Source organism: Equus caballus, chromosome 15 (genome assembly GCF_041296265.1).
Source record: "Equus caballus isolate H_3958 breed thoroughbred chromosome 15, TB-T2T, whole genome shotgun sequence".
Lineage (NCBI taxonomy): Eukaryota > Metazoa > Chordata > Mammalia > Perissodactyla > Equidae > Equus > Equus caballus.
The window spans coordinates 48,204,320-48,223,240 of record NC_091698.1 but is presented as its reverse complement, the minus strand read 5'-3'; the positions used below and the strand labels follow the sequence as shown (position 1 = coordinate 48,223,240).

The window sequence follows — 18,921 nt, the reverse complement described above, 5'->3', positions numbered from 1 at the left end:
CGCTCTGCCCCCCACCGTGTTCTTTATCTGGGCAAAAGGCACTATCATCTAGCCAGTTTCCCGAGTCAACAACCCTGAACTCATCCTCACCTCCTCCCTTCTCTCACTGCCCATCCAATTGATTGATGAGTGGCTGCGTTCTGTGGGCCCCTCCTCCTGAGGCTCCCTCCCGCCTCCCGCTGCACCCGCACTGCCCTACTTCAGGCCCAACTATTGCAATAGTCATCCTACAGGTCTGTGGCCTCCTGCCTCCTCCCTGTTAATCCACTCTCCTCAGGGCTGCCGGAGTCCTGAGATGTAAGTCTACTCGTCATTCTTCTGCTGAAAATTCCTCCATGGCTTCCCATGCCACAATGACATCCTGACTCTCAATACGGCACGTGAAGGCCCCCTCCCTAGTTCATGCTCTACCTATACTGAATGGTTCTACATATACTAAACGCTTCCCCCAAACATGACGGGCTTTCTCGTGCCTTTTCACAAGCCACTCGCTTGGCCAGACAAGCCTTCCCCACACCCCTGTTCCCCTGGCGAACCCCAACTCTTCCCTCAGAAGTCAGCTAGGAAAAAAATTAAATTAAATTAAAATTAATGTTAAAAAAAGGGGCTGGCCCCGTGGCCAAGTGATTGGGTTTACGAGCTCTGCTTCAGCCGCCCAGGGTTTTGCCGGTTTGGAACCTGGGTGCGGACATGGCACCGCTCATCTGGTCATGCTGGGGCAGCATCCCACACAGCACAACCAGAGGGACTCAGGACTAGAATATACAACTATGTACTGGGGGCTTTGGGGAGAAGAAGAGAAAAAACAGAAGTCAGCTAAGGCATTGCCACCTCTTGAAGTCTCCTTTGATTTCCCCAGCAGACTTAGGGACTCCCTCCTCTAAACTCCCATCGCAGGGACTACAGCCCTCACACAACCTGCAAGCTCCCAGAGGCCACGTCAGACCCATTCTCTCTCTTTTTTTCTTTTTGAGGAAGATTAGCCCTGAGCTAACAGCTGCCAATCCTCCTCTTTTTGCTGAGGAAGACTGGCCCTGAGCTAACATCCATGCCCATCTTCCTCTACTTTATATGTGGGACGCCTACCACAGTATGGCTTGTCAAGCAGTGCCATGTCCGCACCCGGGATCTGAACCGGTAAACCTAGGGCCAGGGAAGTGGAACATGTGCACTTAACTGCTGTGTCACCGGGCCGGCCCCTCAGACCCATTCTGAGTTGGAGCACCGACACAATCGAGGCTTGAAAGTCGTCGTCTTTCTGGGTCTCTGCTCATGTCCTTCCCTCTGTTCGTTCACAACCTGGACATCCTCCAAACCAGCTCACCCTCACCCTTTCCCTGGAAAGTGGTGCCTGCTCTTCCTCAGCAATTGCTCTCTCTTCCATGGCTTCCAGTGGCAGGCCTGGCAGTGCCATCTTTATCCAGTAGACCGGTGGAAGACATTTTTCATCAAATTCCGGTACATACATGCATTATAATATATGAAATACCAAAAATATATGAAATACCAAAAATAAATATATGTGAGTATACGGCACGTGACATACACATGCACTGCATAATGATGTTTTGGTCAGTGACAGATGGCATATACGTTGGTGGTCCCATAAGATGTGTACCATACAGCCTAGGTGTGTAGTGGGCTATACCATCTAGGTTTGTGTAAGTGCACTCTATGATGTTTGACAATGAAACTGCCTAGCGACGCATTTCTCAGAACGCATCCCTGTCGTTAAGCGACGCGAGACTGTACACAGCCAAAATAATGTATTTACTAGATGTGATATACTCCAATATTTTCTCTTTCACCCCAGTTCTTTTCTTGTTTTAACGCTGGTAATGACTCACTAAATTAAGCTCCTACCCAGGAATTGGTCCCCGCCCACCCTTTGGAACCTCTGCTGTAGCCAGTGGGGATCACGGAGGGTTCCCAGCAGGGGAGCAACCCGATCAGAAGGGGCATTAGGTCAGTGCTGCCCAAATGTTCTCAGGCGAAGGACCGATTCTGTAAATTTCCAAACTGTCGTGTACTTTACTTTTTTTTTTTTAAAGATTTTATTTTTTTCCTTTTTCTCCCCAAAGCCCCCCAGTACATAGTTGTACATTCTTCGTTGTGGGTCCTTCTAGTTGTGGCATGTGGGATGCCGCCTCAGCGTGGTCTGATGAGCAGTGCCATGTCCGCGACCAGGATTCGAACCAACGAAACACTGGGCCGCCTGCAGTGGAGCGAGCGAACTTAACCACTCGGCCACGGGGCCAGCCCCCGTGTACTCTACTTTTTAAAAATACAATAAGAATGAATTATTAGAAAACGAAATAGCCAAGACAGAAGAAAAGGCAAGCCTGATTCGTTACTATTAGCTTCGGCAGACACTGAGGAGGGGCTCCATGAACGTGCTGTTAGGTGGACACCAGCTTGGGGTTAGAGGCGTGAGGCGCTTGCCAGTCCTTTTGATGCCCTCAAGCCCTTGACATGTGGCCACACCTGCCCTGCCAATCTGTTCTGTAGCCGTTCCAATTTGCATAGTCTGCAGGGCTTTGCTAAGGAGAGAGGCGCTGTGCAGGCTCCTGCCCTGTCAACACAGCCCAGCTGCCTGAGTTCGCATCCTGCTTCTGCCACTAACTGGCTGTGGGCCGTGAATAAAGGGCTTCACCTCTCCAAACCTCGGTTTCCTCCTCGGACTGTCCTGGGAGATTAAGAAAGCAATCCACACTGCGGGGCTTGACTCAGGGCCAGAACCGGGTTTACACCTCACCTTCCAGCTCTCACAGCTGTGATTCTGTTGTTGTTTTCTGTCTTTCTGAGTCAGGCTCATCCTCTCGGGTCCCTTCTCTTTGCCCCTCACTGGCCACGTAGGCCAAGCCTTCTCCCTGCCTCAGCTCTTCGCTTCTTCTCTCCCTCGCGCGTCAGAAGATGGCTTACATCCTACTTGGCAGAGAAAACGGCGAGCTTCCTCCCCCAGCTTCCTTCTCCTCCAGGTTCTCCTCACTCCTACATCCTTCCTCCGGGCTGACCCTCCACCTGAGCCCCACTTACCTGCCCCTCTTCGCTCCATTGCTAGGAGCTTCTTTCCATCAGTGATTCCCTCCCTCTTCTGGGAATCCTTCCAAAGTCACATCTCTGGTCACTCCTCAGCCTAAGGCAGTCTGCCCTGTGGTGTGCTGCTAAATGTCTAACAACAGGCCCTCTGGAGAGAAAATGTATGCATATATACGCAGATATGAGTTTATTATAAATTTTATTGACATAAAGAATGTTTAGCAATTTACAAATAATAAAATATACAATATTCTTCATTGTAATTGCATATAGCAAATTGAATCTTACAGAAAACTTTCACTGATTTTTACCAACCTGCTAAATCCATAACCAACCTATAATTGTAACTGACAAATGAGTGCACTTTTGACACAAATGTTGGCTGATATTTTCGTTTGTGCCAACTACTAAGAAAAAAGTGAAACAATGAAGATGCATGTGGGAACTGCACTCATTTGTCAATGGTGTAAGCAACTTCTTTACTGAATCAGATATAGTTTTTGAATACTGAAAGAACATTTGCTCAATTTTTCTGTGCTATTCACAATGTAATGGCTACAGGCACAACATACATTTAAGTTTAATGTGCATTATTAACATTTTCTCCATAACTTTCCTAAGTGTAGACAGTCAACAAAACAATAACTCAAGCCCTGATTTCTGGTGTTTGCCAGTTTCCACGGTGTAAATGTTCCCACTGTGGCCAATTTCAAGGTACCAAAGTGATGTCACTGAATGCATACTTGGGAAGAACAGGGCAGCTGCATAACGTTATATAGTATTTGCACAGACACAATAGATGTAAATAACCTTAAAAGCATAAACAATAAATGATGAGGATTTTAGGCTGGTTACTTTTAAAACTGTAGATGAGAAGCAGGCTCTGAGGACTGGAATTTGCTTGCTCTTCCAGAGATATTTGCACTTGTGAAGGAAGTGGGGATGACCTTGTAGGGACCTGAAATTGGCCACCCCAGGATATGTCTCTTTGGAATCGGGATTGTTTGGGGCTGATTGTTTTGGGACAGGGAAGAAGGCTCTGAGGAATGGAACTTGCCCTTGTTGGGACACATTTACATTTGTAAGGTAAATCTCTATCTGTAAAAGGTGCCTCCCTCTCTGTACCAGGAAGGAGAAGAGAGATGACCTTGTCCCTAGAAACTCTTAATGGGGAAGGCAAGAACTTAAGTTGGTTGCTGTCTGGCAATCTCATGCAACTGATTTAGGGTGGTGGCTTCTAACCTTTCTAACCTTTACTTAATCCGATTTGATTCTTGTCTAAAAGTCATGGGATCACCCAATGACCAGACCCCACCTGCACTGATACCATTTTAACTTTTTTTCATGTTCTTTCCTTTGTCTTGTAAAGAGATGACTCACATACCCATGCCTTATAAAATTAGCCCTAACCCTCAACTTGGGGCAGCAGCAGGAGCTCTGACTGCCCGTGGGTCCTGTCCCCACGCACCAGCTCTGGCTGCCCATGGGTCCTGTCCCCATGCCAGCAGGGGCAGCAGAGGCAGCAGCAGCAGCAGCTGTGACTGCCCGTGGGTCCTGTCCCCACACACCAGCTCTGGCTGCCCATGGGTCCTGTCCCCATGCCAGCAGGGGCAGCAGAGGCAGCAGCAGCAGCAGCTGTGACTGCCCGTGGGTCCTGTCCCCACGCACCAGCTCTGGCTGCCCATGGGTCCTGTCCCCATGCCAGCAGGGGCAGCAGAGGCAGCAGCAGCAGCAGCTGTGACTGCCCGTGGGTCCTGTCCCCACACACCAGCTCTGGCTGCCCATGGGTCCTGTCCCCATGCTATTCCACACTATTCTCTAAATAAAAGAGCACTACTGCCAGATCTTGAGAGTCCAAGAAATCTTTCTTTTGACTCCTCGGCTCACTGATCCCGCATCAATAAAATACTGTAAAATTCTTAGGAAGTGATGAGTTTTGAGTATTTATCTTTGTGTGTGTTTTTTGGTTTTTTTTGAGGAAGATTAGCCCTGAGCTAACATCTGCTGCCAATCTTCCTCTTGCTGAGGAAGACTGGCCCTGAGCTAACATCCATGCCCATCTTCCTCTACTTTATACGTGGGACACCTACCACAGCATGGCTTGACAAGTGGTGCCATATCCGCACCTGGGATCTGAACCGGCAAACCCTGGGTCGCCGAAGCGGAAGGTGCAAAATTAACCACTGTGCCACCGGGCCGGCCCCTCTTTGTTTTTAATATAACTTATTTAATTGTAATTTTATATAATTTTTTTTTTAAAGATTGGCACCTGAGCTAACAACTGTCGCCAAGGCAGGGACTGGAGAGTGGGGATTCTGGAATCGCTTTGGAACAGAAGTGGAACAGTTCTGCGTGATGACAATGCTCGATGGCTGAGGAGGGTATGGACCACGAGGCCAGGCTGTTCCCAGAATACGGGGTCATGGGCTGGGGGCACGTTTACATTCCTGTCACACCCCCTGTCAGCTAGCCACCCTGCAACCCTGTGTCTCACAGCCCCAGAGCTCCTGGGGGCAGGGCTGGTGCTCAGGCACAGAGCAGGCCCTGGTCACAGGCCTGGCTGCTCCCCACCAACACCCCCGGGACAGTTCCAGGCTAAGGCTTGATCTTCAGGCAGGAGGAAGGAGGGCCAACCTCAGCCAGAGGCCCCAGAAAGCTGAAAATCCCCAGGGCTTGAAGGTCAGAGCTCCCTCTGAGGTGAGATAAAGGCCTGGAGGGGAAGAGGAAGAGGGCATTTAACAGAGGACCTGGCCGTATCCAGGTGCTCAGGGAAGGCTTTCCAGAGAAGGCCCTGCCTGGATCAAGATCTGAGGAAGGAAAGGGGTGTCCTAGGTGAACTGGGGGACCACGGTGAGTGGGGCTCACAGAAAGGCCCCACTTGCCCAGCAAGAGCCCAACCTGCAAACTCACCTTTCCTTCCTTGTCACACTGCCTTCCCTTGGGTTTTTGAAGGGCCCTTGTTCCCTTTCACCACAGGGCCTTTGCCCATGCTGTTTCTCTCCCTAGAAACCTTCCCTGCCTCTTCCTCCATCCTTTAGGGAGTTGGTAAGTTTGGAAGTAACCCAGAAGGACTTGAGGAAACGACTGTTAGTAGCAGATACATTTGAGTTTGCCAAGAAACTTTGCCACTGGCTTCACCCACGAAGAGCCAGAGGCCAAGTCTGTGGTTTTCTCCCTGTGGTCCCACATCTTTGCTGGTAAAATGTGGGCCCTGATGAGCGATAATGGGGAAAGCAGTGGAGCGTGAAGGAGACATGAGCCAGAATCCCCCTCACTGTGGAAGGTACAAAGTCAGTGCCAAAAAATTATCTGCTAAATGATCGGTCAGATGAGCAGAAGAGCCTGGCCAAGGCTGCATAGTTAATACCCCCCAGCCCTTACTCCAGGGTCAATGGATTTGCTTTTGAGTGGGCTGAGCCAGGGTCAATTTCTAGTGGCTTTGGGGCCATAGGCACACCTCAGGGCACACTGGGTTATACCTGTCCTTGCTCAAAAGTTACGGGAAGTTGCTAAAGGGGTCAAAAGAAGAACCAGCGGCCTTGCTGGTCTCTGTTCTCTCCCCCGCCCCCCCGCTGTTGCCTCACAGAGGGTCAAAACAGGCAAGATAAAATCTGTCTGACTCATGGCTCCAAAGAAACGGGACTTAGAGATGGGACCCGACCGCACCCTGCCCTGCCCATCCCTTTCTCTCCCCTCTGGGGCCCTGGGGTCCCGACCCGACCCGACCTGACACTGTGCCCGCCTGCACCCAGCTCTCCGGGCTTCCGCTTTGAGACTCTCTTCTGATCTCACCTGAGATCCAAATCTGGTTTCATTTCTGGAGAGTGGACCCGGTTGTGTGCATCTTCTCTAACAAAAAGTCGGATGTGAGTCAGGGAGGGGTGGAAACCCCATATCCTCCAAGACCTGCCCTCGGCCGCCGGCTTCTCAGCAGAGCAGTGGTGGCAGTTCTCCTGGGGAGCCAGGCCCGGCCCACACACCGCGCTGCCTCCAACCGGATCTTGGTGAGGCGGCAGTGTGGACGGGCACCTTTAGCACCCCGCCAACCCCAGGAGGCCCAGAACCAAGAGTCAACTCTGGATCCCTTGAGGTTGAGCGGGAGCCCTCAGGCAGCCCCTGGGACCTGCAGGAGACAGGAGAGAATATAACCAAGGCACATCCCTGGATATAGCACACATCCCTCCTGGAACCTGACACAGGGCCTCTGCCTGGGGTGATTTTTAGATCACTATTTATTGACTGTTCTCCAGAATAATTTAAATGAATGAATGAGTGACATTGACATTGAGTCAGGAGTCTTCAAAACCTGTACATTTCTGGGTTAAGAAAGCCCTTTACCGGCCTCTTTCCTTTCACTGAGAGCCCCCACCCCGCCTCAGTGGACAGCCACGGCAGACGCCCTTCTCCCTCCAGGTTCAGAGTCCCAGTCAGTAAGACGGCACAAGGTCTCCTTTCCACACAGGCCCAGTTCCCTCTTCCCCACGCTTCATTCCCATTCTCTTCTGTCTCTGTTGTCGTGCCCACGCAAAGCACACACAGAGAGCCCTAACCCAGGTCAACCTATGTGAAATTGTCTGAGAATAGAAAGTGCTAGAATACCCCCCACAAAACACACACATACACTGAAGCAGCACAAACTGGGCAAATATGAAGGAATTCAATTTCACCAAATCATTTTTTTTAATCATGGGATTTCCCAGTGTTTCAAAAGAAAATTACAACCCACAGACAAGCATATATAAGTAAACAACATGCAACACTGGCAGTGAGAAACCACCACCAAGGGGAACTGCTGGCTCTGTCATTGTTTCAGAAGCGTCACTCCTGCTCCTCCAACCATAGCGTGAGTTGTGTAAGATGCTGTTGAAAGAGCACAGGACTGAAAGGCAGGAACTTAATGTTCCAAACCCACAACTGCCCCCAAGTAGCTGTGTGACCTTGGCCGATCTCCTTAGCATCTCTGGGCTGTCTTGTTTCCATCTGTAAAATGAAGGATGGCCTTTAGAACTTTTGTCTTGGCTTTCTGTTATACTCACAGGTGCCTAGCCCACTACCACCTAGGAAGGGCTTAATAAGTACAAATGGAAAGAAACGGCCCAAAGTGATTTTTGAGTCAATATAACCCTAAACCTGGCTTAAGTTAAGATTTGGATAAACAAGGTACCATTTCCCAACCGGCTCATCAGGAAAGTTGGATAGGATACATCTTTGGAAGGCCGCACGGTCTTGGGATTTTGTCTTTTTCCAATTTTTAGCCCACGGGGTGAAGGGAGAGAGGTGGAAATTGGCAGTAGGAGTAACTCTACTCCTGTGGAGACAGTGGAGGGACCCATGTGACAGAATCACTGTAGGGGAGGCTTGCTGGCGTCACTGTGAGGGGCACCATTCCAGGCTGTCTTGGACCTGTCTTTAGGTGGAAGCCCCAGATGCGGGTCCTGCGCTTGGGGATGCATGATGACAGTGGCATGTGTCTGCCCATAACCTGGATGCAAACCCAGACATAGCCCCAGCCCAGTCCAAGGAGGAAGCAGGCTGAGGTATTCCAGACCACCCTTGCCTGAACACAACTGGCCATGTGCCTGTCCCCAGCCACTGGAGAAAGGACAGCCCTCTGCAGGGCAGCTGTGCAGGCAGGGTCCTGGGCTGTATGTCCCGGCAGTGGCCGCAGAACTTTGAGAAATGCTTCTTTCACCCCCAGGGTGTCCATATGCTCCTCCCAGCACTCTCTCTCTACCTCGTCAGGACCCAGGGGACACAAGAACCTGGGAGTCTCTTCAGGGAGAGTTTTCACAGACTGGATCTGAGGACAGTCACACACTGGTCCCAGAACATTTGCCTTCCGGTTCCCTCTGCCTCCTGAGGGGACACAACCCAGTGGGCTGGAAAGCTCAGCTTCAGAGGCAGGCCGCTCCACCTCTCACCCACATGGTGGCTGTGGGAAAGCTACCTGGCCTCTGTTTCCTCTTTCAGAAAATGAAAACAATAGGACCAACCCAACAAGCAGTTAAGAAGATTAAATGAGATAATGCAGACAGAGCACTTAGGCCAAACCCAGAGCAAGCTCATACTGACCGTGAGGATTACACAGAGCTACGGAAAACCCTCACAGAGTAGACCAAAAACAGCCTCAGTAACAATCTGTCGGCGATGCTGCTATAAGGGTCCCGTCTGGTCATATGATAGTGACTGGGAAAGGCCAGGAATGACAAAAGAAAAGAAAAGCTTGCCCCCTCCCAGGAAGTGGCAGACTCTAGGACAGTGAGTGCCCATGACTGCTTTAGAGGTTATGGATCCACCCCTCACTGCACAGCTGAGGAAACAGGCTCAGAGACAATGGGTGGTGTGCCTGAGACCACATTGCAGGTTTGTGACAGTAGTTGGACAAGAGGACATAGCTTCCAGTTTGTTCTTGGTGCGGCCAGTTTATCTTCTCAGATATTAATTTGTGTTTAGATGGTTGCGTTTTCTTCCCCCTCCCACTCCAAGAAGTTCTTGGATCAGTCCTCTTTGAGTTTCAGGACCAGATACAACAGCCCCAGGCCCTCCTCTCCTTTCTGTTTTCCTGAGCCTGGGCTCCTTGCAGACTCTGAGGGCAGTGTCTTGAAGGTCATGCTGACTATGAGAGGGGAGAGAGAAGAGGAAACTGAGGAGTGGGGAGAGGAGCAAGAATGTGCTCTCCACCCCGAGGGGGCAGCCTCAGAGGTGGGGAGGCAGGGCTCTGGACATGAATGCATCAAGGAGCCTGGGGACAAGAGTCTGAGCCACACAGGGCACCTGGCCCATGAGAGCAAACGGCGCATGGAAGTGCCCCTTTCCTGGGCAGCCCCGTGAGCCTCCTGGATTCTAGGGTAACCCTTACTGGGAGGGGACCTATACCGACCGTGATGGAATTTCCTCCTAGTCAGGCAAGATGGGAGCTCAGGGTTGCAACTAGTTGATCTCAGGAGCATCTGCTGCCCTGGTGAGATGGCAGACTGAGAATCACACTGTCCACATGAGGCACTGCTCAGTCCCCTTCATGATGTCATTCCCATGACAATATCACCCATTTGTATAGGGCTTTACAAAGTGCCTCCACAATCGTCTATTGGGTCCCTGAGATTCCGCCTGTTAACCAGATGAAAAAACCAGAGCTCAGAAAACAGACTGGATTTGCTCAAGTTCACACAGATAGTAAGAGAACTAGGACGAAACCCCAGTTCTCCTGACCCCTAGAGAGTGCTCTTCACAAGATGTCACTGCCCACCCTGTACTGCTCTTTGTACACAGCTGGCCTCCAGGCCACCAGCCGAGCCAGCTCTCTAGGAGAGCACACGTCGCTGTCACCTAGGTTCCAGGGTCGGCCTGGGACAGGCCTCTGCAGGAGAAACAAGGCCTGCAGGCAGCATGTGGGCAGGCCTGCCTTTCCTAGGTGGCCCTGCCTTGGGGACTTTGCAGGATGCAGTGACAGCTTTCTAGATGCTCACCTAACACTGGTTGTGTACCAGCTTGAATGGAAACTAAAGTCCTAATCATTGACAAAAACCTCTTTAGATGATGGGAAAAACAAAACCAAAAAGTATAACTGGTCACCAAACAGATGGAAAAATCTATAAACCTACCAGCAGTTAAGAAATGCCCACTAAATTTCACACTGTTGTTGCTGTTGTGCCTATTGGGTTAGCAAAGTCTTTTTTTCCCCTATATTGGTGGGAATATAAATTGATACAACTTTTCTACACATACACACACCAAAAGACTTAAAACTATTCACATCCTGGGGCTGGCCCTGTGGCCGAGTGGTTAAGTTCTTGCGCTCCGCTTCGGTGGCCCAGGGTTTTGTGGGTTCAGATCCCGGGCACAGACACGGCACCGCTCATCAGGCCACGATGAGGCGGCGTGCCACACGCCACAACTAGAAGGACCTGCAACTAGAATATACAACTATGTACTGGGGGGCTTTGGGGAGAAGAAGAAAAAGAAGAAGAAGAAGATTGGCAACAGATGCTAGCTCAGGTGCCAATCTTAAAAAAAAAAAGTATCCACATCCTAAATACAACACGGTATCTTAGATTGGATCCTGGAATGGAAAAAGGACATTAGTAAGAAAACTGGTGAAAGCCAAATAAAGTCTGGAGTTTAGTTAATAGTAGTGTATCAACGCTAATTTATTAGTTTTGATGAATCCACTCTGGTAACCACGTTAAGACACGAACATTAGAGGAAGCTGAGAAAAGGGTATCTGGGAACTCTCTGTACTGTCTTTGCAACTTTTCTGTAAATCTAAAATTATTTCAAAGTGAAAAGTTTATTTTTAAAAATGCTTACATTTTTTACCCAGAATTTTACTTCTAAGATTTTATCTCAAAACTTATCAGAGATGCAGAGGGACATTTATGTACAAGGATATTGCATCACTTGTGATAATCACAAAAATGTGAAATTATCTACATGTCCAAGAAGAGCAGGTTGATTAAACAGGTTATGATGCGCCCAGTGATGACAGAATGTGGTCAGAAAGAATCACTTTATAATAATATTTATTGACATGGAAAATGCTAACAATTGAAGGTAAAGTGAAAGAATGAAGACGCAAAACTATATATAGTTTAAGCTCAATACAACACTTAAAATGATGTACATAAGCAAGACAAGAAGGAAATATACCAAAATATTAAAGGTAGTTATTCACAGGTTATATAATTTGAGTGAATCTTATTTTCTTCTGAATATGTTTATATATACTATAAATTTTCTACAATGAACATATGTTATGTTTATAATAAGGAAAAAAGGTATGAAAAATCCAAAACCCATGGCAGTTCCTCAAAAGTTTATAGACAGGGGCAGGCCCGGTGGCACAGCAGTTAAGTTCGCACGTTCCGCTTCTCGGCAGCCTGGGGTTCACCAGTTCAGATCCCGGGTGCAGACATGGCACCACTTGGCAAGCCATGCTGTGGTAGGTGTCCCACATATAAACTAGAGGAAGATGGGCATAGATGTTAGCTCAGGGCCAGTCTTCCTCAGCAAAAAGAGGAGGATTGGCAGTAGTTAGCTCAGGGCTAATCTTCCTCAAAAAAAGAGAAGTTTATAGACAGAATTACTATATGGCCCAGCAATTCTACTACTAGGTATATACTCAAAAGAATTGAAAACATATGTCCACAAGAAAATTTGTACCTGAATGTTCAGAGCAACATTATTTGTAAGAACCAAAAAGTGGAAAAAATCAACGTGGCCATCAGGATAAACAAAATGTCGTACAATGGAATATTATTCAGCAGTAAACAGGAATAAAGTACTGATACATGCTACAACATGGATGAACCTTGAAAACATTAAGTGAAAGAAGCCAGACACTAAAGGCTGTTTATTGTATGATTCTATTCATATGAAATGTCCAGAATAAGCAAATTCACAGAGAAAGTCGATTAGTGGTTACCAGGGGCTGGGGGCAGGGAGTGACTGCTAATGGGTCTGAGGTTTCTTTTGGGGGTAATAAAATTTCCTGGAATTAGATAGTAATGATGGTTGCAAAACCTTGTGAATATACTAAAAGCCACTGAAGTGTACATTTTAAAGTGTAAATTTTGTCGTTTGTGGGTTATTATAGCTCAAAAAAAGAAATGAAGGAGAAACAAAAAAAATATCTCCTACCCTAATGGCACATGTCACTGCTTCTCATAATTTTCTCTAAAAAAATTGTTTTTCCAAGCCAGCACGGATGGGCTAGTGGTTAAAGTTCGGCACTCACCACTTCAGCGGCCTAGGTTCGTTTCCTGGTCGCAGAACCACACCACCTGTCTGTCAGTTGCCACGCTGTGGCGGCAACTCACATAGAAACTAGAATGACTTACGACTAGGAGATATATACAACCATGTACTGGGGTGTCAGGGAGGAAAAAAACAAAGAGGAAGATTGGCAACAGATGTTAACTCGAACATTGTTTTCTGGGGCTGGTCCAGTGGCGCAGTGCTTAAGTGTGCACGTTCCACTCCTTGGCAGCCTGGGGTTAGCCGGTTTGGATCCCGGGTACGGACATAGCACCATTTGGCAAAAGCCATGCTGTGGTAGGCATCCCACATATTAAGTAGAGGAAGATGGGCACGGATGTTGGCTCAGGGCCAGTCTTCCCCAGCAAAAAGAGGAGGATTGGCAGTAGTTGGCTCAGGGCTAATCTTCAAAAAAAAAAAAAAATTGCTTTCCTTACTTTTAAATGATGCTCCATCTGATGGAGTCCAGCTGCCCTCCTGGCCAGCCAGAACTGTGTAGGCAGAGCAGGCAGTCATGTGTTTATGTCGTGGATGACTGGAAACCCCTCCCCATCAGTCCCTTCCTTCTCCACCAGTTGTCTGTTAGTTCCTTCCATCCCTCCCTCCCTCCATCCCTCAGGCACTAGAGCTACACTGCCTGGAGGCCCCACAACGAGGAGCTAATCCTTAGACTTTCCCTTTGAAATTGCCACTATGTCCCATTAAATCTCCCCTATAAAATACAAGTTTTCTGGGATTTTAAATTTACTCCCCGTGTGGGAATTAATCAGAGCTTTCTAACACACAGCTGGCTGAAAGGGACAGACACACAGCAGAGAGGGGCTTTAACAAGGGCAAAAGGAACGGGAAGGTTCGCAGCAAGTGGCAACTCCTGGAAGGGACAGTCTTGGTGGTCTGGGAGCACTGGCCCTCGGCGTCTTCCAGGAGAGAGGGGAGGACAAGGGCAAAAAGGCAAACAGGCTGACCTACCAATCCTGAGAAGGCAGGCCTGCCTCTCACCCTGGTTGAGCCTGAGGCTGGTCACCATGAAATCTTAGGCCTCTGAAGTGTGACCCCCTCGGGTCTAGAGGCCTTTGAGACATCCTGAGTGGAAGATATTGCTGCGTTAGAATACTGGGAGCAGAAAGGGCTGGCAAAGCTGGCAGCTGGGTCCCTCTGCCAAGCCCTTCCCTCCCACGGCTCAGTGGAGGGCTCAGTACTGTGTTTGCAATCTGTCTCAGCTGAGCCTCTTGTTCTATTGGAAACCCAAGATCTCCCAGTAGCCTAAGAACATACTCCCTGCAGGACTGTGCCAAGAGTAAAGTAAAAAGAAGAGTCAGTTTTGAAAAAGTAAAAGTATTGGAGAAGCAAATGAAAATTTAAAAACTGGCCTGGGCTCCTTTCTGTAGGGTGTCTAGAACTTCGTAAAGTGTGGGCAAGTGTTTGGGCCTGGGACACCTGAGGAGGGACGGGGAGGAGGCAGGAGGCCCTGGAGCAAGGCAGACCTTTGAGTCAAGATTCCACCCTACTGCTCAGGGCCAGGCTGGGCTGGCCTGGGCCGGGCAGACAGTGTATTGAAATGAAAAGTTGGTGGAGAAATTTAAGGAATGGGGGAGGGTGTGGGGAAGCAGTAGTTAATAGTTCTGCACATGGAGGCTCCCCTGGCCAGCCTACATGAGCCCCAGGGTGGGAGTGAGATTGGGGGTAGGGGGATCCTCATGTGTGATGGTCAACAGTTCTGCCTGTCTCTACCTCCCTTCTTCTGGATATAGCACCTTACTTCTCTGAGGGAGAACTCCATCTCCCTCAATTCCCAGTGGGACTGTCAGCACAGAACCCACACCAGCCAGTGAGACTCAACTGAGAGATCACACAAGGAGGCTGGCACTACCTCTACCCAAAGGCAGCCTTCCTGTTCCTGAGACCCCAGGCCCAACTTTCCTGCCTTCCTGAGGTCTCAGAGTCAATCTCTTCTTCAAGGCTGTGAGCCAGAATTCTTCTAATAAGTGACCCCTCTTTGGGCTTACGTTAGCTGGACCCACACTGATATGGCATGCAGAACAGGATGCCACAGCACTAACAATTCCCCTTATTTACTGAGGGTCTCGTATGTGCTAAGAACAGTGTGGGGTGACACACATATTAATCTCTCATTCCACAGACGCAGAAATTAGGACTCACATTAATACCATGTCTCGAGTTCCATAAGTAAAGGAGATGGAAAGGGGATTTAAATCCAGTTTGATCTAGCTTCCAAGCCTAGCTTGCTCTCTCTCCTTCCTTCCTCCCTCCCTTCTTTCCTTCTTTCCTTCCTTCCTTCCCTCTTTCTCTTTTAGATTTGGACCTTGCAGGCAGAGAGCTGAGTTAGCCAGCTCCTCAGGTCCTGGCACTTGATCACCATTGTTCCATGCAAAGCCCCTCTCTTGTTTCATTACTCAAGTTCTTCCCACCTCAGTGCACCACCTTCCTATTGTCCGTGATCATGGCTCACAGGTAATAGAGTCGGGCCCTCACTGCCAGGCACTCTAGATATTTGGGAGAGGCTAGCCTTTGGGTTTCTTTGTTTACTTGTGGATCAAAATCCAGTTTGACCTGAGAAATTTTTCCAGGTGACTCTCTAGCACTCCCATCAATTGGCCAACCTATTGGCCTTATTATGGGCTCAGCTCTGGGCTGCGCTGAGATGTGGACTTGGTGAGAAAGGGATAGACAGTTTCCACCCTCAAGAAGTTTAAAATTCATCCAGCCAGCCACTCAACAAATACATATCTAGCACTGACTTGATGTGCCAGGTCCAAGGACAGAAAGATGAATTCAACAGTTGCTGCCCTCTGAGAGCTAAGAGCGTCGTGGGGGAGAAGACGATTAAGCAATCAGACCGGTGTCACAAGGCTGTGGTAGGGGAGATGCAGGAAAGCTGGGTGGACACGGAACCCAGGCCTGGGTGTGGCTCAGAGAGTAACATTAACCCCAGAAATTATGAAGAAATATACATCTATAAGTACATTTATTTCTGCTCATCTGCCTCAGCATCGTATAATCATGGTGGATGGAATTTTCATCAGATTTGGAGGGGAAGTTTGGGACGACCAGACTTAAAATGCAGCCTATGTGGCATGCAGCGTGGGGAGCCACGGGGGACACCTCAGAGAAGGAAGAAGTCATCCTAGACTAGACCTGTGGGGACTGGGGCCAAGGGAGGCCTGTCTGACTGTTGAATAGAATACAGATGTCCCCATAGGCAGGTGCCTTTACTGGAGAAACCAACCAGGGTGTCTAATACAAATCCCAATCAAAAGCCATGGTGCGGAAGGTCCTGCCCTGCAGGCGGCAGTCAGGACTGGGCTGCTTCCCACAGGGGTAACTGTGTGTGGCCCAGGAGAGGTAGCGGGGGGCCATTTAGCTAACGGTAGTGAATGGCCCTCCTGAGCAGCCTAGCTGCCCAGCAGGTGAGAAGCCAGCAGCGAGCACTCCTCCCACCCTGGGCAGAGTGCACCCAGGACAGAATCTGCTCACCAGAGGCTGCCCCCTGGGGTGGGTCAAGGCCTCCCAGGTCAGCAAGTCCATATGAGGACACCTAAAAGGTTCTTTAACTCAGGTTTTCACATCCACAGCCCAGCTGTGTTGAGCAGGAAGAAGCCCACCCTTGGAAGTGGGAGGACAGTTTCCTGGAAGCCCTGGTCCATGCAGCAGACCTCAGGAGGTGCCAGGGTTTGGGACATGGGTTCCCAGCCCCTTCTCACTCAGAGACTGGGGACTGTTTGACTAAATGGTGAGGGACATCAGGGCCATCAGAACTCCCCCTTCTGGGGGCCTCGCTGCTGGTCCACGCTGATTGGGATGCAGAGTTCGGGGCCCGGACCACTAGGAGCCAGGCGAGTGGGAGGGGATGTGAGGTCACTCAGAGGAGAAGACAAGCATCCTGCTCCCAGCTGGAGCTCAAGAGGGGTCCCCATTGGTGTAGTGCCACAAGACCTGCTGTGGAACACAATTCTTCCCAGCCCTGCTGACCACAGACGTGTGGGGCTGGGGCTCGGCACAGGGGAATTAGAATGGCAGGAAAGCCCTGCAGAGGGTGTGGGCCTTCCTTTGGGCCTCGATGGTTGAGCCACCTTGGGTTAGGAAGAAAGGGAAAGGGTCAGGAACGGTATTCCAGGGAGCAGAAACAGCCCAAACAAAAGTGAAGAGGTAGGAAGAGGGCGTTTGATCAGAAGTCCAGCCTGAGTGAGGAGAAACCACCAGGAAGAGGAGTCCTGGAGACTACAAGACTCCCACCCACCCACCCGCCCCCGCCCTCCAGCAGAAGATGCCCATGTTCCCCTGTCACATGTGCATCTCCTGTCTCTTCTCCTATCCCCCACCTCCAGGGCCAAAAAGCCAAATTCCAGGATCCACAGGAAACAAAGGTGGGCTTTCCAAGGCCCCTCACAGCTTCCCTTCCTTCCTGTTCCTCTCGGCCTCCTGACTCTTATCTTTGCCCTGGATATACTTTTCCTTTCATGTAAAAATAAATCATCACTCACACACACACTTGCTTAAAACTCTCCAGTGGCTCCTCACTGCCCATGGGACACGATCCCAAATTCTTACTCTAGGCCGGCCCTACCTGGTCCCTGGCCCTCCCCAGGCTGGCTCAGCCCCTCCCCTCTCCTCTCTCAGCTGCCACTTGCTCAGGGTCTTCTGCACCCCTCTCCTGGCCTTTGTCCATGCTGCCTCCTCTGCCGGGAAGGCTCGTTGCCTGCAGGCTGCAACTTACTATCCTTTCCTCACAGAAGCCTTCCCTCCTGGTCGAAACCGGGTCCCCCCTCACCAGCTCTCTCAGGACCCTGTTGTTTCCCTTCACGCCGTTCATGCCACTTTCTATAGCCATGTGTCTCTTGCGTGACCCCGTATTTCGTGTCTGCTCCCCATGCTGGAGTGCCAGCTTCTCAGGCGAGGTCTTTGTTTCATTCACCCTAATTCCCCAGACCCCAGCGCACATCCAGACCCATGTTTCCTAAATATTCAAATGACACCCCTCTGGCTGTAGGGTGAAAAATCTAAGTTCTTGGCACAAAGACACAATGTGCCCTTCGCCTGCCCTCCTGCCTCATGTCCCCCTAGTTGGTCACCCCCATCCCTGACCTCCTTAGGGATCCTGGACTCAAGTCGGACAAGGCTACTTTCTATTCTTTGAACATAATCTGCTCTTTCTCATCTCCATACTTTCCTATAAGCTTTTCTCTTGGTAGAGAATAGCAAACTCTTGTTCACCCTTCAAGACCCATTCCAGCATCCTTCCTGGACTCCCCCAGCCAGAGTTCACTGTCTCTCCTCTTCCATCCCTCCCCACAGCAGGCTGTCCCCTTTCTTGTCCTCCAGCCTCTCTTCTCCATTAAACTCCTGGAGGCAACCTCTGATCTTTTTCATCTCAAGTGTCTTTTACACAGCCTAGCACACAGTAGGGCCTCAAAACAAAGATCTTACATGCTGAATGGTTTCTGCTCAATAAGAGAGGAATGTTCCAATGTTACAGTGGACCCCCAAAAAACATGGGCTTCCTTGTAAGGTAGTAGGCTCCCTGCTATGGGGAAGTCTTTAAGCAGAGGCTGCACATGCTATACAAGTGTTTTTTAAACTCTTTGTGACCCATTACACACGTACATAAATATCACACTAAAAACAAAAGTTTCACAAAGTGATACTTACTCTTTCTCCTGTGTTGTATACCCTGGTATTTTTATTCTATTTCATTTTTCATAAATGCTGGTTTTAACCACTAACAACTGGTATCACAAGCCACAAATGGGTCAACACCCACAGTTTGTAAAGCACTCCCATGCTAGCCAACATGTTAGATTCCCTGACCTCCACAGTGCCACATTTTCTCTTTAACGCAGCTCCCAACACCAGTGGGCACCTCAAGGTAACTTACCCCATCGAAAGGGTGATTCTCTTAGAGCTGAGCAGGGACTAGAAGAGGAAGGTTCTGTGGATTGGGTGACAGGCAGGAGGACTCCCTGCTACAGCTGCCCAGAGACCAAGGCCTCCCATTCATTCAACCCAACAAACATTTATTGAGTACCTAATATGTGCTGGGCACTGTCCTAGTCTCTGCAAATATAGCCATGAGCAAGAGATAAAAACCCCTGCTATGAAGACAAGGATGTG

At 49.5% G+C, this 18,921-nt stretch overlaps 1 long non-coding RNA gene across 6 annotated transcripts in view; it reads right to left on the bottom strand.

The window, feature by feature from the left end:
• LOC102150720 (uncharacterized) overlaps positions 1-18,921 on the bottom strand; it is a 97,959-nt gene that overhangs the window by 4,389 nt on the left and 74,649 nt on the right. For 4 of the 6 annotated variants that reach the window (XR_001378447.3, XR_011426004.1, XR_011426005.1 and 1 more), the window contains 2 exons: positions 6,832-7,162; positions 3,037-3,187 (listed from right to left, as the gene is read on the bottom strand). The exons of 1 other annotated variant lie outside the window; for it this stretch is intronic. This is a non-coding gene — a long non-coding RNA (uncharacterized lncRNA). The remainder of the gene's footprint in view (positions 1-3,036; positions 3,188-6,831; positions 7,163-18,921) is intronic. One more of the 6 variants, XR_011426007.1, reaches the window with a different exon arrangement.